The sequence below is a fragment of the Phascolarctos cinereus genome, unplaced genomic scaffold, assembly GCF_003287225.1.
Source record: "Phascolarctos cinereus isolate Bilbo 61053 unplaced genomic scaffold, phaCin_HiC Scaffold_5;HRSCAF=322, whole genome shotgun sequence".
In the NCBI taxonomy this organism is placed as follows: Eukaryota; Metazoa; Chordata; class Mammalia; order Diprotodontia; family Phascolarctidae; genus Phascolarctos; species Phascolarctos cinereus.
The window spans coordinates 356,124,081-356,147,498 of NW_027555958.1; the positions used below are offsets into that span (position 1 = coordinate 356,124,081).

At 41.9% G+C, this 23,418-nt stretch overlaps 1 protein-coding gene across 4 annotated transcripts in view; it reads left to right on the forward strand.

Annotated features, from left to right (window-relative positions):
• Positions 1 to 23,418, forward strand: part of SUSD4 (sushi domain containing 4) — a 223,742-nt gene that overhangs the window by 160,041 nt on the left and 40,283 nt on the right. The gene's annotated exons all lie outside the window — the stretch shown is intronic.

The window sequence follows — 23,418 nt, forward strand, 5'->3', positions numbered from 1 at the left end:
AAATTTCTCCTTACCATAGGGAATATGTACACCCTTCTCTCATTGTTTTTCAGGGGTAAATACCATAAACAAAGAGCACCATTGGATTGGTTTCTGTTCCCACTTCATCTGTGAAACAAGGGGATTGGACTGGATGATCTTAAGGGCCTTTCTAGCCCTTGGTTCCTGTCATCTCCAGCTCACAGTGTAGCACTGTTCATTAAACAACAAGGTGCTGTGGGTGGGAAGGGGAGAGACAGCTAAAATAAAAGAGCTAGGAGATAGGGACCCTTCCTTCAAGGAGCTTGCAGCAGAATTTACAGTCTCAAAACTTAAAAGAAAACAAGAAAATGGTGACACATCAATAATATAAAAAAACACAGATTCATAGAGTTGGGAGGGACCTCAGAGGTCATCTATTCCAATCCGTATCCAAGTTGGAATGATGTCTACCATATCCCCCCAAAATGGCCATCTGGCCTTCTAGTAAACACCTCCAGTCTTTGTGGGGATTTTACTATGTCATGAGGAGCTGAGGTGTTCATTCTCTTCCTTGGACAGTATCAGTTGTTGGGAAGTTTTTCTTTATATTAGGCTGAAACTTACATCTTTGCAATTTTCACCTATGATTTCTATGAGGCACTTGGTGGAAGAAATGGTTGGAGAACAAGGAAATGGATAGCATCAAGCATACATGTAGAAACATTGGCCTTGGCAAGGAAAAGGGCCATCTCTTTGTCATGAAATGAGGAAAAGGAGAAGAAAGTGAGGTTATATCAAGGGGTTTTGAGATGAAAAGAAAGGAAGAAGAGGGAGCCCATGGCTAATAGCCTCTCTTTTCTCACAAAAGTAAGAGACAGATAAGATACTCAACTTTATAAGGTGGGGAGAAGGGAAGGTTATGTGAATAGAAAGAAGAGAAGGTTTGGAATAGCTCCTGTGGGGAGTGATATAGGGAATGAAGTAGGGAGAAATAAAATAATAATAATAATAATAATAGGTAACATGTATTTAATATTTTAATGTTATTTGTATAATATTTTAATTACATTAATGATATATTAATGTTTTATTTTTAAAGCATTTTTTATATATTGCATGGTATTTGATCCGTACAACAACCCTGTGAGATAGATAGGTGCTATTATTATCCTCATCTTACAGATGAGGAAATTGAGGCAAAGAGAGGTAAGTGAATTGTCTACAGTCACCCAGATAGTAAGTGTCTAAGGTAAGATTCAAACTTGGGTCTTCCTGACTACAAGTTTACTCTGTCCACTGCACCACCTACCTGCCTTTATGGATTGAAGGCCAGTTGAGGTTTAATAGCCTAAATTTGTAGTGTACCCTGTTAGCACAATTGTGGGGCTTCCTTTAGTTCTGTCCAGCAGCCCCTGAGTAGCAGTGGAGAAAGCAAATGGTGTTTCAAGCTAATCTCTCTTCCACGTGGTACCCTCTCAAATACTAGAATTGAAGCTAACTGCCTCATTCAGGTTAAAAATTCACAATAGGTTTCTTCAACTATTTTCAAGTCCCCTCAGTATTTGGGTTAGCTTCCTTTGTATGTATTCCTTTGCATGTCAGTGTCCTTCCTAAAGAGGTACCCAAATGTGAAGGAAATACTCCATCTATAGTCCGGGTAAGATGGAGGGGCAGCAGGATTAGTACAGCCATCATTCTGGATGCAGCCTTTCTAGTGTTAAAGGAGCCCAAATTTGCATTAGCTTTTCTGACTGCCTCCACACTACTAACTCACATTAAATGTTCAGTCCCCTAAAAAAAACCCAAAAACAAACAAAAAAACCCAGTGGCTTTCTTTTTTCACATGAACTGTTGTAGAGTTTATTTTTCTGAACTCATGCAAGATTGGCATTTGTCTCCCCATGAAGTGTCTTGTCTATGTGTCATTGATACTTTTTTTAAGAAGAAAGTCAGAAGTCACTAAACATAACCAGTACAGAGAGGAATGAAATTTACTACATCTTAACAGAAGAGAAATGACTCATTACTGATGTGACGTTCATTTGAAAATAAGCTTCTCTGTGTATAGTTAGATCATCAGCTGTTTAAAGCAAAGTTCAAAATCACTGCTAAATAAAGGGAAAGTTAAAAATGAGAAGACATTGCGTATGGTTGCAGCGGCTCCAACTCAACCTGTCTAAACACTGCTAACAGCAAAGAAGGAAATGAACAGGGGAGAGGAGAGGAAGAAAAGAAAAGAAGAGGAGTAGAAAGGAGGGGAGCAGAAAGGAGAATAGGAAACAAGAGGTATGAAGGATAAAGATGTTGTTACCTTATACTGAAGAAGGTTAACCAATACAAAATGAGAAAGAATTCAGTTTACAGGGGACCTAAAATGTCAGGCAAAGAATCTGAACTCTATTTAAGAGATAATAGGGAGCCATTGAAGATTTTTGACAAGAAGAGTGACATAATATCTAGTCACTCTCTAAGTCTCAGTTTATCTATCTGTAAAATGGGGATAATACACTAGAGATAATACTACCTCGTGAGTTTGTTGTGAAAATCAAGAGAGATAATATGTAAAGCCCATTTCAAGCTTTAAAATGCTTCAGAATGGGAACTGTTATTCTATCTGTTCATAAGAAAGATTATTCTCACTGAAATACAAAGCATGGATTGAAAGGAGAGAATGTAAACAGGAAAACCATTTGGGAAGCTGTTACGAGAGTCTAAGCAGGTAGTAATAAGGACCTGAATTAGCATGGCAGTAATGGGAATAAAGGCAGCTAGGTGACACCATAGTGCACACAGTGCCAGGCTAAGACTCATCTTCCTGAGTTCAGATCTGGCCTCAGACACTATCTGGGTGACCCTGGGCAAGTCACTTAACCCTGTTTGCCTCAGTTTCCCCATCTGTAAAATGAGAAGGAAATGGCAAAACACTCCAGTATCTTTTGTCAAGAAAAACCCAAATGGGGCCATAAGAGTTGGGCATGACTGAAAAATAACTGAACAACAAAAATGGGAATAAAAAGAGAAGAGGGCAGAGATGTGAGAGATATTGCTGAGCTCAGCCTGGGAAGTGTGGTTAACTGATCATAACTCCTGAGAAGTGCCTGAGTGGTAGGAGTCAAAGATACCCCAGGGTTGAGAATGCAAGCGACTGAATAGACAGTGTTTCTGCCACAGAGAAATCGTGAAGTCAAAAGAAAGAAGAGATTGAGAAAGAAAGATAGGCCGCTGAGTTTGGGCATAGAGGGTGTAAAGAGACAGTGGGGCAGGCAGGAGGGTCTGGCTCCTTCTGGGGCCACCAAAGCACACAGAAGTCCAAATTGGAAAGGTAAGAAGAGAGCCAAGAAAATGTGGAGTCCCTGAAGCAAAAGAAGAAAGAGTATTCATGAAAAGGGAGAATGATCAACCATCAAAAGTAACAGAAACCAAGGGAAACATTTAAATATGAAAAACAAACAGGTAGATGAAGTGACTCAGGTACCGTGAAGCAGTCAGGTATAGTGAGGTATTTATCAGAAGCAGTTCCCAGGCTCTGATTCCCCTGGACCCACAGCCTGCTTGACAAGGAACTCAATCCATATCTATGGGAGTCAGGAGTGATGGATTTCTTCAGGGTGGCGTCCCAAAAAATGACAAGAGGACAAGAGAAAGACTCATGGTGGGGGTCACAGGTGGCAACATATTATCTAGCACCCCAGATAGCTCTCTGTGGGAGATTTGTGATCAAATATGGGCAAGATGGGTAGCTAGGTGGTACAGTGGGTAGAATGCAGGGCCTGGAGTCAAGAAGAGTCATCTTCCTGAGTTCAGTTCTGGCCTCAGACACTTACTAGTTGTGTGGCCCTGGGCAAATCATTTAACCCTGTTTGCCTCAGTTTCCTCATTTATCAAATGAGGTGGAGAAGGAAATGGCAAATGACTCCAGTTTCTTTGCCAAGAAAACCCAAATGGGAATACAAAGAGTCAGATACGACTGAAGTGATTGCACAAAAAAAAAAATGGTGTGAGGCTTTGTTATGTGAAAAATATTTTGTGTAGTGGTAAATCACCATATGAAGTTAAATTGCTGCTGTCATAAATATCCTGCAGAGCACCTCAATCATCTTCTCTGTTTCTAGTTAGCACTGTGATAGAACAAGCCTAAAATTGCAAAATCTTAAACAATAACAATAAAATCACAACTTAAAAAAAAAAAACATTGGGAACCTGAAAGGATCTGTTTATCTCTGTCACATTCATAATCACACCCAAGGCCAAGGCATATTTGGAATAACCAACATTTTTATGGGGAAATAGTTTCAATTCCCCACTTTCCCCAATTCCAGTTCCTGAGAATTTAATTCAGAAAGGGTCAGCAGCATTTTTTCTTTTGGCTAGGCAATGGGGTTAAGTGACTTGCCCAGGGTCACATAGCTAGTAAGTGTTATGTGTCTGAGATCAGATTTGAACTCAGTTCTTCCTGAATCCAGAGCTGGTGCTCTATCCACTGCACCACCTAGCTGCCCCAGTCAGCAGCATTTCTTGACTACCTTCTTAGCACAGTGCTTGGCACACAGTAGGTACCTAATAAATGTTTATTTACTAAATGACCTGCCAGGCTTAGTAGGGTGTGAGCCCCTGTGGAGCTACGACAGAGAGTTAAGCCCATGATCCCTGATTTGGAAGAATTTGTAGTCTAAGAAATAAAAGAAACTAGAGAAGAATGATCAGTGATAGCCCCTGCATGGGTCTCTACAAAGATGAACCTAAGTATTTATTCATTTGGAAGAAGAGGATGATTTTACCACCCTTTGTCTCAGTCAGTCAAGTGCCTACTGTGTGCCAGGCACTATGCTAAGCAGGTGATCAGTAAATGCTACTGACCTTACAATGTCACAGTATTAGAAAAATAAAATCATAACCAAGGATTTACCCCTTTCTTGGATCAGAGACTTAGAGCCAGAAGGGACCCCAGAGCCCAGCTAGTCAAACCCCTTCATTTCTCAGATAAAGGACATTGAGGCCCCGAGTCACACTGTTCATGACCCCATCTGGGGTTTTCTTAAAGATACTGGAGCCATTTTCTTCTCCAACTCATTTTACAGATGAGGAAACTGAGGCAAACAGGGTTAAGTGACTTGCACAGGGTCACACAACTAGTAAGTGTCTGAGGCCAGATTTGAACTCCTGAGTCTTCCTAACTTCATTACCCAGTGTGCCACCTAACTGCCTTTATTCCTATCACTGCCATGCTAATTCCAGTTCTTATGACTACCTGTTTAGACTCTTGTAATAGCCTCCCAAACGGTTTTCCTGTTTATAGTCTCTCCTTTCCGTTGGACTCTAGTCCACTCCTTTTCCATGCTTCTTCCCTTTCACATTTTTCCCACTGAATGTCAATTTAAACACATGTTGCTACTGTTGTTGTTGTTAGAACCAGAGGCTCCCCATTTGATTAACCTGGGTGGGTGGCTCAGCCCTGACTATTCCTGCTGTTTGTGTCGTGTAGGCCTCTCCCTTAGAAAGGACTGTATGTTCTGAGAAGCTTATTTGTGAAGGTTGAAGCTGCTTACTTTGTGTGAGGTACAGAGGCAGCATAGACGTGTGTTAATAGTCTGAAGGGTGGGAAAAGAGAAGAAATATTGAGGGTTGTAAAAATAAATAATATGAAACCACAATGCAGTAAACCGTTTCTGAGGAAATGTCAAGAAGGATGCATGCAGAGGCGGTCTTGGGAGAAGAGGTAATAAAAACACACTTAGAATCCATTAAGCGCCCAGTTCCATTTAGTCTGGTACTGTGCTCACTAACAATGTGTGACGGTAGAAGAGAAGAGGTGCCTTTCCTTCATGGTGGAGAGTCATTCAAAAGTCATGGAGTGTTTGGGGCTTTCAGCTAGCATCCTGACTCCCCAAAAGCTGGAAACAGCTCAGGTATCCAAGTACAAACACAGACTTAGATTTAGAGTTAAATCTAGCCTCTCCTCAAAAGGCAGGATCATTATAAGATATTAAAGCCCGGGTAACTAGAGACAGAAGGGAAGGATGAACCAGGAAGGGATCAAGAGTTTGAATGCTCTCTGTGTCTCTGTGTGATGGTAGCTATAGGGCATGAAGCTTTCCCAAGGTGCTGGGGTTTTTTTGTTGTTCAGTATTGTATGACTCTTCATGATCCCATGTGGGGTTTCCTTGGCAAAGATGCTGGAGTGGTTTGCCATTTCCTTCTCCAGATCATCTTACACATGAAGAAATGAGGCAAACAGGATTAAATGACTTGCTCAGGATCACACAGCTAAGTGTCTGAGGTTGGATTTGAACTTAGGAAGATAGGTCTTCCTGCCACCAAGTCCAGCCTTCTATGCACTGTGCAATCTAGCTGCCCCGGGGTGTTGTTTACCTAGTTGCTAAACGAAGACAATAGGTTTCCCTACCAGACATCTTTACTCCAGTGGATCTCTAGGAAGGAACATGAAATCAATGCTAGAAAAGATTAGTTGGTCTCATTATTAGGAACAAAGAGTAAGAAGGAAGCATTTGGACTCAGAAATGTGCAATACTTTGTAGAAGGGACCATCATAATTGACATGTCTCATCCAGTGCAATGGAAATTCTCTTACATACGGCCAGATCACCCTATGTGTCCCTTATTCCCTAGAATTAAATAGAATAGTTGGAATGGATAGGCTAAGTTTTGAGAATATTTCAAAGCCTTGGCAGTAAGATATCTATGGCATTGAAAGAATTAGAGTGGGTTAGGATGCTAAGGTCTTTTCCTGATTTTGTGTCTGCCACTTCCTAAATCTAATATGAGATTACCATTTAGAAGGGGGAATGGATTCCAGGGAAGCTTTACATGAGGTCACAGAGGGCTCAGGGGTGGAGTTTGGCCCTCTTGCTTGTTTGTTTTTTCTCTAATAATGACTCCAAGGACTACAACTTCTAAAAGGTTTCATTTCTAATGACTTGGGCAATGGCTTCTCCAATGCTGACATTTTCAACAGGCTTCTTCTGTCTATGTTTCTGGCATTTCTCCCAGGAACGAGGGGACCTGACCTCATTAGGAACTGAACATCTTAAAACTTTTTTTGCTGTTTTTATATTTCACCAAACACAGAGGGCAGAATGTCCCAAGTGGTTTTTTTTCCCCCTTCCCCTGTTCACTTCAAAGCTCACATGGACTGAGAGAAAAGTTTAATCAGACAGGTTCTGATTCAATTACATGGAATACAGTGGTGTTATTTCGTAAGAGCCTTATAGTGTCTAGGGAGCCTTTTAAGTCTATGTCTTTTTATAAGAGGGGAAAAAAAATAAGAAACTGAAAAACCTGTTTGGCCAAATGTAAAATAACTTGAAAGGTTCCCATTTGGGTTCAAAACTCAAAGCCCATGTAGTTTTTGCAGGTTCTAAACTCTTGTCCTAGATTTTTCACTGGACTTTTTTTATCAGTAAAAACACACCTAGATAAAAAAAAGGCCTATCACAATTTCTCCTACCAGGAATCCCCTCTTAACTCAAAGAACTCCTCTAGACTTCAAAGGGAATTCTGAGTAAGGGACAGGATTTGAACAACAGAGAAATCTGGCCTTTAACCCTATGTTAGAAAGATCAGTAATTTATTGTTTCTGGCCTAGGCTCCATCGATCCGAGCTGAATCCTTTCCAAGTCATTCCAGGGATGATTATTACTAGACTACAAAACGTTTACTGTCAATAGGTCCTGTAAGAAATTAAGCCTATGAACTTAAAACCAACTCCTCCCTCCATCCTGTTCTTCCCTATCTAACCAGCTTTGTACTCTGAGAATACAAGGAAGCAAAGGAAAGCCATTCTGTTGAGCCCGTGGAGAGCAGAGAGACCCATGTGAACAATTTACATATTTTTTACCTACTCTTCATCATACCTCATTTACTATTCTTCAGCTAGCAGTCCTTTGCAATGATAATTACAGATTTTCTGCAAGTATTGTTATTATTCACACTTATCAAAAAGGAAGCAGGAAACACACAAGATGGGCTGAGGCAGGTGGGATTGTGGCTGCTTCACACTACCAAGAGGGCCCTTAACACCACAGCCAATAATGAGATGTGATTTTGTCATTTTAATCCCCCATTCCCCATCCCCCCACCCATCAAACAAAACACAGAAATTAAGGACTATTTCAAAACATTTATTATTACCCGGCCACCTCCCTTCCCACATTCCAATTCCAGGAGAAAATATGACAGAGCCAGTTACAAGTAAGGGATTTCACATGTCTGAGGGTCAAAATGTATTGTCTTCATTGTCCGTTGTTATTATAATGGTTCTAACATCCAACTTGAGCAAGTTGGGGTGAAGTAGGGCTATGTGAAGAGTGCCTTTCTACTCCTCTCCCCATCCAGCATGCCAATAAGTTCTTTTCTCATAGGAAGGTGGAAACAACTATTTCTGATTGCCCCAGGCAATATCCCTGGCCTTAGAATCATAGAATATTGGTGCTACAAGGTCGGTAGATCAAAAGCTAAGGTCTAAAGAATGAGGTATCTTATCCAAGGTCACACTGCTACATCTCCCTCCCAACTCACCCCACTCCATCCCCCGTCCCCCATCCTTAGCTAAGCCATTAATTACATGGCTATATTATAGCTTGCATTAGCAGAAATCTCATTGGATCTTATATATCTCATTTCTTTTTTTTTTTTAATTAGTTCTCTTGGAGAGAAATCTGTCCTTCCTAGAACTGAAGCAAACATTGGCAATACCAGGCTTCCATTTTTTCCCCTTCTCTCATGACGCATGTAAGCCCTGTCTGAAACAATATGGAGGCCACTTTGTAAACAGAAAATGTATTCTGGGATATTGGCATATACACTATTGCCCAACAGCTTCCACTGTCATGTTTGCTCCCAGGCAATGTTTGCTCCCTGGCAACCAGAATCCCTCTATCTGATACAACTTGTATCACAGCCACCTTGTCCGTGACCCTGGCAGGGTTTTTCATTAGAGAGAAATGCAAAATAGCAAGCAAGCCTGTTAATGTATCGTTCTTAAACAACAGTAACTTATTCGAAGAGCATTCCTTCTTCTGTTCCTACAATGCAAGAAAATCATAGCCTACAGGTCTTACTAGCATTTCATAGGGATTGCAGGGCTTATGATGATTTTTTTTTAAATAAGAAGTGATTGACATTAGAATGTCTTCCTCTCTGAGTCATGTAGCATTCTTCTCAGGCGTGGGTTGTGCTATAGCATCAACTGACCAACATCATCATCATCTTCATCTTCATCATGTTGAGTCCTGAAGTGCTGATCCTTACTATATTAAAGAACAGAGAAGCCTTTTTTCTGTTTTTAACCAAACCCCAAAATCATTTCCTGTCCCCCTATTTTTGCATGGTAGGAGCATAGGATAATAGGTATTAGAGCCAAGAAGAAACTTAGAGATCGTCTAATACAACCCTCTTCCCATTTCAGGGATGAAGAGACTGAGTCTCATAAAGATGAAGTGGCTTCCCAAGCATCAGACATAGCCTTTGACCCCCAGCCCTCTGACTCCAAATCTGGCACTTGTTCTACTAAACTATGTCTCTTTCTTCTCCTTTTGGATGGTGTTACTGGTGTTCAGCCCAGTAATCTGGAATTCCTCCTCATCCCTTGGCCTTAGGTAAGAGTTGCACCAACATAGAACGTCTGACTTCTAAAGTTCCAGACAAGATGAGGAGAATGTTTTCTTTTCACCAGCCTTGCTCTACCTGAATGCCATGTGCATCAGGCCCTTTCTTCCCTTACTTTTCTAGAATGTGGCTGTCATTTACTATTCTTCAGCTAGCAGTCCTTTGCAATGATAATTACAGAGTCACAGTCCCATCTGCTTCCCACTCTCTGTGGTCTGATGCTTCTCCCTTACACCTAGGGAGTCTTATACCCTTCCCTTACATGAGGGCCTTAGTTATGGGTGTGTGGCAGAGGAAAGGATAGGGATGGTTCCTTTCCCTCATTCTTTTACTCCCTCATTGAAAGGTAACCCCAAAAAGTGATATTTGGTCATGGATTAAAGTAGTGATGTCAAACTCAAATAGAAATGGGACTCACTAAAGTGAAGGATCCCTGTAGGAACATATTGACTCAGAAAACCACATATAAGCATCATCTATGTTTTATCATATTTTTATTTACTTTGTTAAATATTTCCCAAATATTTTAATCTAGTTTCTTGCTGCACTTGGGAATAATGTAGGCATGTGTTTGACACCTCTGCTTTAGAAAAGTAGTAGAAGGAAATAAAAATACACAGAGAAGGACTAGGTCAGAAAAAACAGCTTGTGCAGGAGTTAGCAGGGGGTTCTCAAGCTCTGCTTATACCCCTTGCTTTCGCCTGTATAAAGCAGGGATTCAATGTATGCATAGTTTTCTATATTGAACTTAGAAAGACCAACAGTAGAGTGGAGTGGAAAGAATACTGAATTTGGAGTCAGAAGCCCTGGATTCAAATCTTGGTTCTGCTACATCTACTACATCACTAATGTGACCTTGTACAAAGCATACAATTTCTGTGAATTTTGGTTTCTTCATATGTAAAATAAGGGTTCTGAACTAGATTATTTTGAGAAAGTATTAAATACCTTTGATGCGCTGGGAACTGAGTCAGGTGCTGGGGATTCAAGTCAAAAACAAAACAGGCCTCTTCGCCACTGCTAGTGTCTTCCCTCTGAGATTCCCTTCCATTTACTCTTTATACAAGGGCAGCTAGGTGGTGCATAGTGCACAGAGCACTGGGCATGGTGTCAGGAAGACTCCTCTTCCTGAGTTCAAATCCAGCCTCAGACATTTACTAGCTGTATGACCCTGGCCAAGTCACTTGACCCTATTTGGCTCAGTTTCCTCATCTGTAAAATGAGCTGGAGAAGGAAATGGCAAATCACTCCAGTATCTTTGCTAAGGAAACCTCAAGTGGGGTCATGAAGAGTCAGACACTATTGAAACAACTCAGTCTGAAACAGCTCAACAACAACAAGGAATTCTACAAAGTGGAGGTAAGAAGGAAATACCCTTCAGGAAGGAGGGCTTGCCTGAGATGGGGTGGTGGGAAGAGCCTGTTCAGGGACAAAGGCAGGAAGTGAAAGGTTGAGTATGAGGAACAGCAAGCAGTCAAATCTGGCTGGAATGTTAATTTCATGAAAGAGAATATTCGATAAGCGTGGAAAGGTAAGGTACGAGACAGATTGTGAAGGGTTTTAAATGCCAACCAGAGGAGTTTTTGTTTTTTTCCTAGAGGCAAGAGGGAGCCACTGAAGCTTCTTGAGCAAGGTAGTGACATGACTGCACCTTTGGAATATCAGTTTATCATCTGGTGGAGGATAAATTGGAGAGTGGAGACACTATAGGCAGGACTTGGGAAGTTATTGTTGTAATGGTCCAAGAGAGTGGTGATAAGGGCCTCAGCTAGGAAGGCTGGGGTGTGAGTGGAAATAAAGAGGCAGGTTTGAGATATATTGCAGGGCTAGAATTAATAAGACTTGGTACTTGGTATGACATGAGAGGAGAGGGAGAGTGAAGATGATTTTCAAGACCCCTTCTAGCTTTGCGTAATCCCAAAAACTATGGCTTCCCACCAGTGGCTTCACACCACCCCAACTGCATGTCTCTGTCCAAGAGGGTCTATGAGAACAGAGAGACCATAGGTCTGAACTAGTTTGGCAAATGCGATATCCTTTTGGAATGACCCTTGCATTTAAAGCTTTGAAGTAGGAGCAACTAGTCATCTGTCTAGATCATCTTTTACCTGTCATTGGGAATGCTTTACTTTTTTTTTTTTTGCAATGAGAACCACACTTGTACAATGACAATCACCAACTTTTCTTTATGTGACAATTTATCTTTAATCATTCCAGATTCCAAACCATAAGAAACTCTGGTATGGTGCTGAGAAAGTATAATAGCAAGTGCCCACCCTAAAGCTATACAGGAGTCAACTTAGCTTAGTTTAGGTCCAGGTCTTATGAATTATAATTATCCCTTTTAATCTGGCTGCCTGGGGATAATTTTCTCCTGAAGACAGAAACAGAAAAACGTGTTCCTTACCAAGGTCTCTTGCTCTCCTAGGAAACACACCATCAAGGCATTGCTCTCCAGGCCCAAGTGGGCCAGATTCCGAAGGAGATACACTGACCTACACAAGGCTGAACTCACAGCATTGTAGGAAGGAAGGGCCTTGCTTCAAAGGAACCTTGGCTGTGAGCATTCCACTTGGAAGGCCAACAGCTCTCAGAGAGAAATTCCCTTGCATGAGTAGATGCCAGCTCAGATCACCAGCATTAGGCTCGGCCCACCATTGATCTTTACAGGCTATTTATTGCTTTGGGGAGGAGGGGGAAGAATGACATGATGAGAACATTTTTTCATCTGTGTAACTCCCACTGTTTTTCTTCTTCCAAGCGTCAGGGTGGACAGATATGTCAGCCATGCTCCTTGATACAACACCTCAGCATTGCTCATGAGCCCTTTTAGCTCCTGCAAAAAGGCAACTAGTGGGTGATAGATCTTGGAAGCCTCTCTCAGTTTGTGTGTGTGTGTGTGTGTGTGTGTGTGTGTGTGTGCGCGCGCGCGCACTTTTCATGGAGTTCATTAATCTGACCAAAATGAGTTCCCAGATTGCACCACGCAATTTCTTCATGTTCTTGAAAATCCATAGAAAAATGAAATCTTTATTTTGTGATATTTTAATGAGTCAGGTTGCTGAAACCCATGTAGAGTTGAGCAAGGATGAAATGCACAAGTGGGGAAACACAAATTCCGTTGGGCTGAACTTTCCAGCTCATGTCAAGTGAGTGACATCATCATGCTCAGAGAACAGATAGCCAGAATCTTCAACCTGAAAATCTTAGTGCTTCTGAAGTTCCTGAATAGTGTCTTCACCCCTTCTTTGAACATACTTTGCCTCCCCTCTCATTTCTGGGAAGTAGAACATTTTCTACTTCAGAGTAATAACATCTCCTTCTCTGGGATGACATTGTGCTGATTATATCAAGGCCAAACATCACAGAGCTTCCGAAATGACAGCCATAACCCTTTAAAAGAGTGTGGCCCATGGGGCAGCTAGGTGGCACAGTGGATAGAGCTCTGGCCTTGGAGTCAGGAAAACCTGAGTTCAAATATAGCCACATGTGCTTACTAGCTGTGTGACTGTGAGCAAGTCATTCAACCCCAACTGTCTCCTCCCACAAATATATACATATATGCAAATATATATATGTCCCCACAAATATGTGTGTGTGTGTGTGTGTGTGTGTGTGTGTGTACACACACACACACACACACACACACACACATAAAGAGTTTGGTCCAAGAATCCACACTATATGTACTGATGTACCAACACTTGGGAGTTTCCCTTTATAATCCAGACAACCTATCATCTGGATTATGAGGGGAAGCCACCAGTACGTATATTTTGGACAGACTTTGCAGATGAATAATGAATTGGGCCTAGAATTCAATAGAAGGAGGAGAGTGGGCTGAGTTACCTTTGTGAGATTGGGCAGTGCTTTTAATGATCCAAAGCTTTTCCCTGAAACAAAGGCCCATATTTTTATCAGTGTTCTTCCTGTGGTGTTGTGTACCTGGGAATCATGAAATAACAGTCTCTGAAGAATTAAAGTATCATGTCGTGAAAAAGGCAAAGTCGGCTGAAACATAGACCAACAGAGAAAGGACAGAAGGAGATTGCACGGGGGAGCATCAAGGGGATAGGGCTGCCCGAAGAGAGAAGGTGGACTGATTGCACAGCAGGAGTGAGGGACCACCAGTGGTGGGCATTTGCTCCTTTTTCATCCATACAATGTCAATGGATCTAGAAGCCCCCCCCCAACATGTTGGGTAGGTATCCTTTGGAGGATTCATGGGGGGACATAGACAAGAATAGAAAGGCAATGTGGCATGGTAGATAGATAACTGCCTCAAGTCCTGTCTCTGATGCATACTGATTATATCAAATATAAAATCCTTTGTTTGGCATTCAAAGCCCTTTATAACCTGGCCCCTTCCTACCTTTCCAGTCTTCTTATTCTTTACCCCCCCTTCACACACTCTGCAATCTAGTGGCATTGACCTCCTTGCTGGTGCTTCAAAAAGACACTCTAACTTGTGACTGTGCAGGGGGCAGCTAGGTGGCACAATGGATAGAGCACTGGCTTGGAATCGGGAAGATTCATATTCATGAGTTCAAATGTGGCCTTAGACACTTACTAGCTGTATGACCCTGGTCAAGTCATTTAACCCTATTTGCCTCAGTTTCCTCATCTGTAAAATGAGCTGGAAAAGGAAATGGCAAACCACTCCAGTATCTTTGCAAAGAAGACCCCAAATGGGGTCATGAAGAGTCAAACAAGACTGAAACAACTCAAAAACAACTACTGCTCCAATACTTGGAATTCCTTCCCTCCTTATCTCTACCTCCTTCCTTCCCTAGACTTCAAGTCCCAGCTAAAATCCTGCCTTTCCCAATTCCCCTCAATGCTAGCGCTTTCTCTCTGTTGATTGTATCTTAATTTATCCTGTCTATGACATGTTTGTACATAGTGGTTTGCATGCTATCATCCCCATTACATTGTGATTGTCTTTCTTTGCATCTCCAGTGCTTAGCACAGTATGGTAGGCACTTAAGAAAGGCTTTTGTGCTCCTCAGCCTCTCTAAGATAAGTCGTGAAGCAGGTGCCAGTCTACAGGGGCAGAAAGAATTTCTTCATCAGGCATTCAGGCAATGAAATCTCAGAACTGAAAACCAGATTCCTCCCTTCCCTCAAATAGACAAGAGATTATCACTGGATGAAGTTTGGTTGTATGGCGTTCTGTATGTTAAAGAGCAGCACTCGCATCAATGAGGTCTCAGATCTCTCCAACAACACTTTGTGTTATCAGGTGTAACACACCAGCTAATAATCCTTTTAAGCTATTAATATGGATCAAGCGGTTCCTAACTGCCAGCCCTGAGATCCCTCAGGATTCTTCATTTGGAGTTTCAGGGCACTGTACTCCTGGTATTTCTTGGCTTCTCTCCCAGGATAACTTTTTGGGGAGAGCCAGATAGAAAATGCTTGCATTTCCTGCTCCTTCTGACTTCTTGTTATCATTTGCGCTTTTATAGAGCATCTGTAACACTAAAGCCTGCATCCACAATCCTTTGATCCTTCTGTAAGGGATGTGATTCTTTATAATAAAATGATACTAGATTATAAACCATTCCCAGATTTCGATCAAGTTAGGGTCCTTGGAGACAACTTTGCGCTTCCTCTGATAACTCATCTTTCTCTCAGTAATAGTTGCTTTTGAAGAAAGGTCCAGGTCTTCATTCTCCTATTCTGGCCAATTCATTCAATATAGGATGAAAATATAATGCATTTTCTATCCCCATCTCTTCTGCTGATGAAAGAGAGTTTAAGAGGCTCAGATGCCACAGGGGAAAGAGTGGAGGAAATAGTTTGATGAAAAAGAAAAGAAAGCCCTGTGTATTGGAATTTAGCTTTTAAAAAATTAGTTTTTGAGCAGAGCTACCCCTTGTTTTCAGACATAAAACAGTTTCTTTTTTTTTTTCAGATGTAAAATTTTATCCAAAAGGAAGTACTTTTTAAGGGGTAGGGAGAGTAATTCTTGTAGAATAGTAGGAATCATCAAGTTCCAGAATTCTGTCCCTAAAACATCTATCCCTATACCCACTCAAAGCATGTAAACCCCCCCCTTCTTTTCAACAAATTCTCCAAACATCAGTAAGTAGCCAGCTAGGCCCCACTTAAAGACTTCCAAGTGACGAGCAGCTCACCACCTACCAAAGCATCCATTTCTATTTTGGGGACATCTCTAATGGTTAGAAATTTCTTCCACATCATTGTTGTTCTGTCATTTCAGTCACGTCCAGCTCTTTGTGATGCCATTTGGAGTTTTCTTGGGTTTTTCTTTGTCATTTCCTTCTCCAGTTCCTTTTACAGATGAGGAAACTGAAGCAAACAGGGCTAACTGACTTGCCCAGGGTCACACTGCTGGTAAATGTCTGAGGCCAGATTTGAGTTCAGGTCTTCATGACTCCAGGCTTGGCACTCCATCTGCTGTTCCACTTAGTTGCCCAACAGATGAGGAACTGAGACAAACAGGGTTAAGTGACTCACCCATGGTGACACAGCTAGTACGTGTCTGCGGCTGGATTTGAACTCATGAACATGAGTCTTTCTGATTCCAGGCCCAGTGCTGTAACCACTATGCAACCTACCTCCTTCTTGTCCTTGAGTTGAGTCAAAATCTAAGTCCCTGGAACTCATACCTCAAGTCTAATCTCTCTTTCATATAATAGTCCTTAAAATGCTTGAAGATTGCTACCATTTCTTTGTCCAACTGGTCATAGTTTCTGTGACCATACATGATATAGTTTCTAGTCCCCTCATCACTCTGGTGTCACTCAAAGAGTCCTAGAATCTCAAAATTAGGAATAACCTCAATAGAGATCTAGTTCATCCTATACCTGAGCAGAACCTCCTTTGGCAGTTTAACCATCCAACCTGTATTTGAAGACCTCTAGTGAGGTCAACCTACTGTCTCCCAAGGAAGCCTATTCTTCTCTGGCTCCGTGGCTCATTGTTTAGATTTTCATGACTTGAAAAGTGTAATTAGCAATTGCTTTCTGTTCTGTCCAGAAACTCTGAGAGTCTTCCCCTCCCAGACTGATACCTTTGTGATGGTAAATTGAGCCAACTTCCACTAAGGCTGGCCTGTCTCTCTGAGATAGATTGGGCCCTGAAGTAGTAAGGGCCTTCACTATTTGAGCCCCAGGTAAACATACTTCCCTTCAGGCTGAAACTATTCTCTTCACAGAGATCTGAACTAGCCCCAGTATTTCGATATCCCATAACTCTACCCAAATACATTCTCTTTTCTAGCTTTGCCTCTATTCTAGGTACACAGTTCTCCTATAAATTCCTATGAGCTGAGCTTTTAATCTCCATGAGCACATTCTGTGTTCTCCCTAGCTCTCCTTTCTCTTGTCATTGAATCTCAGAGTCTGAAGGCACCTGAAACCAGTCTTCTAGAAGCATCAAGTTCCTTCTAACAGCCCTAACAAGTAATTATCCAGCTATTACTTGAAGACTTCAGTGACAGGAAATTCATGACCTGCCATGGCAGCCACTCTAAATATTTCAGGCTTTTAAACAGGTTTTTCCTCTATGGTATGGCTTTACAGAGCTTATAGCACATATGTGCAAAATGTGTTAAAGAAATCCTCCTTTAGCTGCCTTCCTAGCCCTTAGATAGCCATTGTAGTCCCAGAGTTGGACATTCCCTTAGGAAATGAACATAGTTAAAATCCTACGTTTAAATTTTCTTGTACTTTCCCACCATACTAGCACCCCTGGATCAAGCCACAGTGATATTGTAGAAGGATATTGCTACTTTATATTTCCTCTTTCTGTCTCTCTGTGTCTCTCTGCTTCTCTCTCTATGTCCCTTTCTCCTGCTCTCTCCGCCCCCACACCTCTCTCTCTCTCTCTCTCTCTCTCTCTCTCTCTCTCTCTCTCTCTCTCTCTCTCTCTCAGTTTCTCTCATTATCTTTTTTCTTTCTCTCTTTCTCTTTTTCTTTCAGTTTCTTTCTTTCTCTGTCTTTCATTACCTCTCTTTCTGTTTCTCTCTCCTTCTCTCTGACTCTGTCTCTCTTTCTCTGCTCCTCCTTCCTTCATTCTTTCTTATTCAGTTCTTGTAGTTCCCCTTTCTGTTTTCTTCCTCTCCCAATCCCAGAGGCATCTATGGGAATTGTTCAACCCTACTTTAATATGGAATTAAAGAGATTACTCAGTGTTAGGCTAGACTGAAAAAGGAAGCCCTTGACATTAAACCGAGCTTGCTCTGTGTCCTGTAGGGAAAGTCATTTCCTATTCATTTTCTGTGTACAGTTTTCTACTTTTCGGAAAACCCAGGTGCTCAGCCTTCCACTGGATAATTCTGGATTGCTGGGATCAGTCATCAAAACAAGCTCAGCCCATTGCTACCATTTTGCAGAGGATTCATGGTAGACTTCTAAAAGTTGTGCTTGATTTACCTGGTGGCGTTCTTCTCATTTCAAGGAAAAATGAAAAAAATCTAATCAGCATCCACAGTCACTTGTCAGCTTTTTATTTTGCTATCAGCTTTTTCTCTGAGCTCTCTATAGGGCTGTCAGAATAAATCACAGTTTTATACCTGCTTTGTCACCTGGGTTCTCTACAGTGGCTTCATGGAGCCTCCAAACAGACCAAAGATTTCTTACGTGAAGCATAATTTTTGGCACTAAAGTTCCTCTGTTGTCAACAGATGTATGTTGCATTTCTTCTGGGGTGTCCAAATGTGCTAAGGATGAGATAGAGAGTAGATCAAGCCTCTCCCTCAGGGCTGCCTTGTCATATAGATCTTAAATTTAATCTGTCAGCACACCTCCCAGCAAATAAGTTCAATAGAGCAGCATACCAGGAAGGAAAAGAGAACACCCTCGCTTCTCCATTATTTCCTTCAGCCTGGTTCCAGCAAATCAAAAGGGTTGAGTTGTCTGTTGCATTATGTCTTTCTGTTTTTTTCTAAGTTAAAACCAAAGCTCCAGCCACTTCCACATGGTGGTGATGGGGAAAGAGTGCTATATTTAGAACCAGAGGCTAGCAATGTGGCCTTGGGCAGCTTAGCCTTCAAGGGAGAGGCATGGGGTCTGACCACTTGTCAGGTGTGTTGTAGAAGATATATACCTGGTTAGGTATAAGTTGGTCTCCAAATCTCATTCAGTTGTAAGATTTTGTGACTCAACGTTCCTTTGAGAGCAGCTCTTCCTTCCTCTATAACGTGGGCCGCAGAAGAGTTGTACTACCTATCTTGCAGGATAAAATAAAATAGTACATGTAAAGCACTTTTTAACCATGAATGTGGGTTGTCATGATCACAGATATGTTTATCTCCTTTCCGCTGACTGTCTCCTGTGCCCAAATGATCACCTTCCTCACCTCTGCCTCCTGGCCTCCCTGACTTTCTTCAAGACTCGTATAAATCTCTCTTTGTACCAGAGGCTTTTCCCAGGCCCTCTGCGGCTCGTGACTTTTCTTCTGGGATTATCTCCCATTTACACAATTTATCTTGTATGTACCTAGTTGTTTACATGTTATCTTCCCCCTTAGATTGTGAGGTCTTTGAGGGGAGGAACTGTGTTTTACCTTCTTTGTAGCTGCAGTAGTGCCTACCTCATTTTAAGTGCTTAGCAAATGTCTGTTGATTGATTGATTGACATACAAAGCTCCACCGTTGTTATTTGTCCTCGTTGTTATTATTACAATCATCTGAACTGCAAGAAAGGGAATTTGGGAGGGACTTGGGTGAACTAGAGAGATCACACTGTTGATTGATCCAAAGGAAAGTCAGAGCCACAGGGCTGGACTTGAAATCCTTCTGTAATGGCTGGTGATAGCAGGGAAGGTGCTGTTTGTGTTTTTCTAGAGCCTAGATCAATGCCATTGAGTCACACAATCTAACTGCAGCATTTAGAATACAAGGTCTAACGTGACTTTGGTAAAATGGGGGTGATAAATCCAATGATCACCCATTGATGTAAGAGGGCTGCAGTGAACGACAACAACAACAATAACAGCATGCCGTGGTTGGGTGCCCTGATGCTGATTGACAGTTCAGCTAGCCAATGACTGGGAGCAGGCACCATGGAGGATGGCAGATGGATTCCCCTCTTTTCTAGTTCAATAGCAGGCTTGCCTTGGCATTGACATGAGAATGAAAAGAGTCTGATGGTGCCTTAGAATTGTCAGAGCAACAAAGGACGCCGGAAATCTAAGCTGATGTAATGGAAAGGACAGGTTAGCAAACATTTATGAAGCACTTACTGTATGCCAAGCGCTGTGCTAATATAACAAATACAAACACAAAGAAAGACAGTCCCTGGTCTTGGGGAGCTTTAATTCTAATGCACTGTTTTGGTAATCCTTAAAAGGGAGCTGAAAGGAGAAAAAGAAGGTACCCATATAGGTGATGGATCAAAGTCTAGGGGGTCAAGAGTAGGGGGATGGCTGGCTTAGGCGCTGCCTCAAAATGGAAGTTCTGAGAGGAACTCACCAATAGGAGGAGGGAGCTATGGGGGCAGATGAATGTTACAGGGTGAGAAGAATATTGCATTTATATTCAAGTGGCTCTGCCACTTACTAGTTAGAAGACCTTGAGCAAGGCATCTATCTTCTCTGGGCTTCAGTTTCCTCATTTGTCAAATGATAGGGTCAGACTAGATGACCTCTGTGGTCTCTTCCAGCTCTAAAGCTATTGTCCAAATTTACCTTAACAAGGACTCAGCAAAGATAACTTGAAGTGCCTTCCACTGCCAAGGCTGGAGGATTTAGTGGCTTTACACTTGTCATATAAATAGATCAGGACACTATCCCCAGAATGGGAAATTCTCTTGGAAATCCCTTCCCAACTCCTGTACCAAATGCAAACCACGCAAAGCATTTAGTAACCCCGCCCCCCCATCTCTAGCCTAGGACTCTGTGACCCAGGGACAGAGCTTGTTTGCTGTTTCTTTTTGCTAGACCCTACATTTCCCAACTCCAAGCATTTTCACTGGCTGTCTCCCATGCTTGGAAAGCTCTCCTTCCTCTTCTCTGTCTCTTGACTTTCCTGGCTTCCATCAAGTCCCAGCTAAATCTCATCTTCTATGAGAAGCCTTTCCTGATGCCCCTTATTTCTAGTGCTCTCCTTTATCAATTAGCACTTATTTATCCTGTATTAACTTGTTTGCATGTAATTGTTTACATGTGGCTTCCACCATCAGAATGTGAGCTCCTTGAAAGGTTTTTGTTTTTTTTAACCTTCCTTTGCATCCCCAGCACTTAGTGCAGCTTCTGGCACATGGTAGGCACTTAATAAATACTAGTTGACTCACTGGTATCTCCACATCGTCCAAAATGTTTGTCCTTGGACCTAAGTTTGCAATAAGGAAGTAGAGAACTCTTCCCCCCTCTTTGTCATCCATGAACTTGGGCATGATGACTGGACCCGGGAAGGGATGCCAAGACAACTGAATTCAGAGGCTGGCTTCACCCCCAAGGTCCCTGAAAGCATTCATGCTACAGAGATTAGGTGGTGAAGAGAGGGGAATTTCTTGCCCATGTGTCTCTGCTGCTGCTACCTAGATCCTTGGGTCACAGGATATAGCAGACATATTTAGAATACAGACACCATGCGTTCTTAACATCATAACCATGAACAGCCAGGGCAAGCAGGCAGAGCCACTTCTGTAGCAACAGTACATGCTGACAGCTCTGTGGGCTGACAACTCCATAATGGATGTTACAGTTATAAGAATTAAAATTGAAGAGTAGTTGATCAGAGTACCAGTGGAAGGACACTCACAAATGTGAAACTGAGTTAGCAGTTTAGGACTGTGATTCATTGGGGTACCAGGAATCCAGAGGACACAAGCAATAATCCCAGCTTCAGCCCCTCCCCAAATCTATGTCCCTTTGTTGCATCACCCTAGATGAGTCCCACAACTAATCCATGCCTCAGTTTCCACATTTGCAAGATGAAGATGTTAGTCAACTAGAATTTATTATTTAGTTCAGGTGGTCAGAGACTGTGGTGCAGGGTACTGTATACACAAATGTATGGATGGAGTGTGACGTTTTTTCACAGAGAGCAAATTACACTCTTCCTGAGTATGGTCAAATTTCAATTATGTGTTTCAGAGGTGGGGATTGGGAGAACTCACAGCACTGATAATCCAAACACTGAAAATTCAAAGTTCATTTCTACTAGCTTTTGAATGCCAGGCATAGTTTTTTGTAGCAGGCTTGCTTTCCCAATTATATTTCACTTCAGCTGTTATGATGGAAAGCAATAAGTATGTATTAAGTATTTACTTTGTATAAAGCATCATGTTAAGAAGTAGGGTTACAAAGAAAAAGCCCCTAACCTCAGGGAATTTACTATTGATAGGGATACAACATTTAGACGAAGAAGTAAATACAAAATAATTTGAGTTGTGAGACCGGACTAAAGGAATCAGGATAGGGTTCCTATTGCATATGGCACCTGAATCTTGAAGGAACATTCTAAGACTTCCAAGAATTAGAGATACATGCTGAGAGTTTAGATGGAAAGACTTGGAAGGAGCGATGGAATGGTTGCTGTCCTTTCTTGAAGAGGACATCACTGTGTTAGAGTCAAGTTACAATGCGTCTTGACTATGGCTGATCAGACCAATATGAGCTTGGAATGCTCTACCACAAGTCAGGCAAAAATAGTCCATTGAAACATTTGGGATGGGTTCTCTAAACTTGTGCATCTGACGTTTCTTTTGAGCTACTTCAGTTCTGCTTTGCTCAGCTCGTCTGATGAGGGCATGCCATGCTGTGTGGTCCTCTGCCGGGGTCTCCCATGTCACACAATCAATTCCAGAGCTCTTAAGAGAGACCTTGGGAGTGTCCTTCTATAGAATACTGAGACCAGGAAACAGCAAATAAACCTGCTGACTAGAGAGCAGTGTGAAAAGGAAGAAGTCTGGAAGGTAAGCTCTATCCAACCTCAGAGCGGTTTGGAGGCCAAGTCGAGAAGTTCGTATTTTATCTTAGAGGTGAAGAAATCTCAGGATGCTGGTGTAGTGGAAAGAAAATTAGATTTGTTCTCAAGAGACTGCATTTTGAGTGCCTGTGCTGCCCCTGTAAGACTCAGGAAGTTCCTAGAGATTCTTCAGGAAGGAAATGTGGCATCGTCAGGCTTGTGTTTCTAGAAGGTTATTTTAGCAGCTGGGTAGTAGAAAATTGATTAGAGAGGGGAAAGACTGGAAGTCAGGAGACCAGGTAGGAGGCCGCTTCAGTAGTCCAAGTGATGAATGATAAGGTCCTGAACAAGGGTGGTAGCTATGTGAATTAAGAGAAGGGGATGGTTTTATTATAGTACCTTTTGTACAAAGATATATCAAATGGTTTGGAGATGAAGGAATGTGTAAGAGTAGTCATTTTACCTCTCCAGTGATCAAAAGCAAACACTCTGCCTGACGCTTCTGCAGTTGGTCTGTATCATCATTTCTCGACGGTTTCATTTTAAATTGACTTATGGAAAATAAATAAAAATGGAAAGCAAAATAAAACTAGAGAAGGGGATGAATCTGGGAGATGTTGTGAAAGCAAAACTGACAAGAAGTGACCACTGATTGGACATGGGGAATGAAGAAGAGTAAAGAGTTGAGGATGCACCCCAGATTTCAAACCTGAGTGGCTAGGAAGGTGGGGGGATCCACAACAAATAGAGGGAAGTATGGATGTTTCAAGGCAGAAAGTTTTAACATTTTTAATTGCAAAACTTAAAGTGCTATATAAATGTCAGCTACTTTCATTGTAGTTACCAAAAGAGAAGAGGAGAGGGGGGAAAGGAGTCTGGGATTAAAAGTTAATGTCAGCCACACATCTATAATAGAGCGGGACTATACACTGTTGATGCTACTGAAAAGTCCA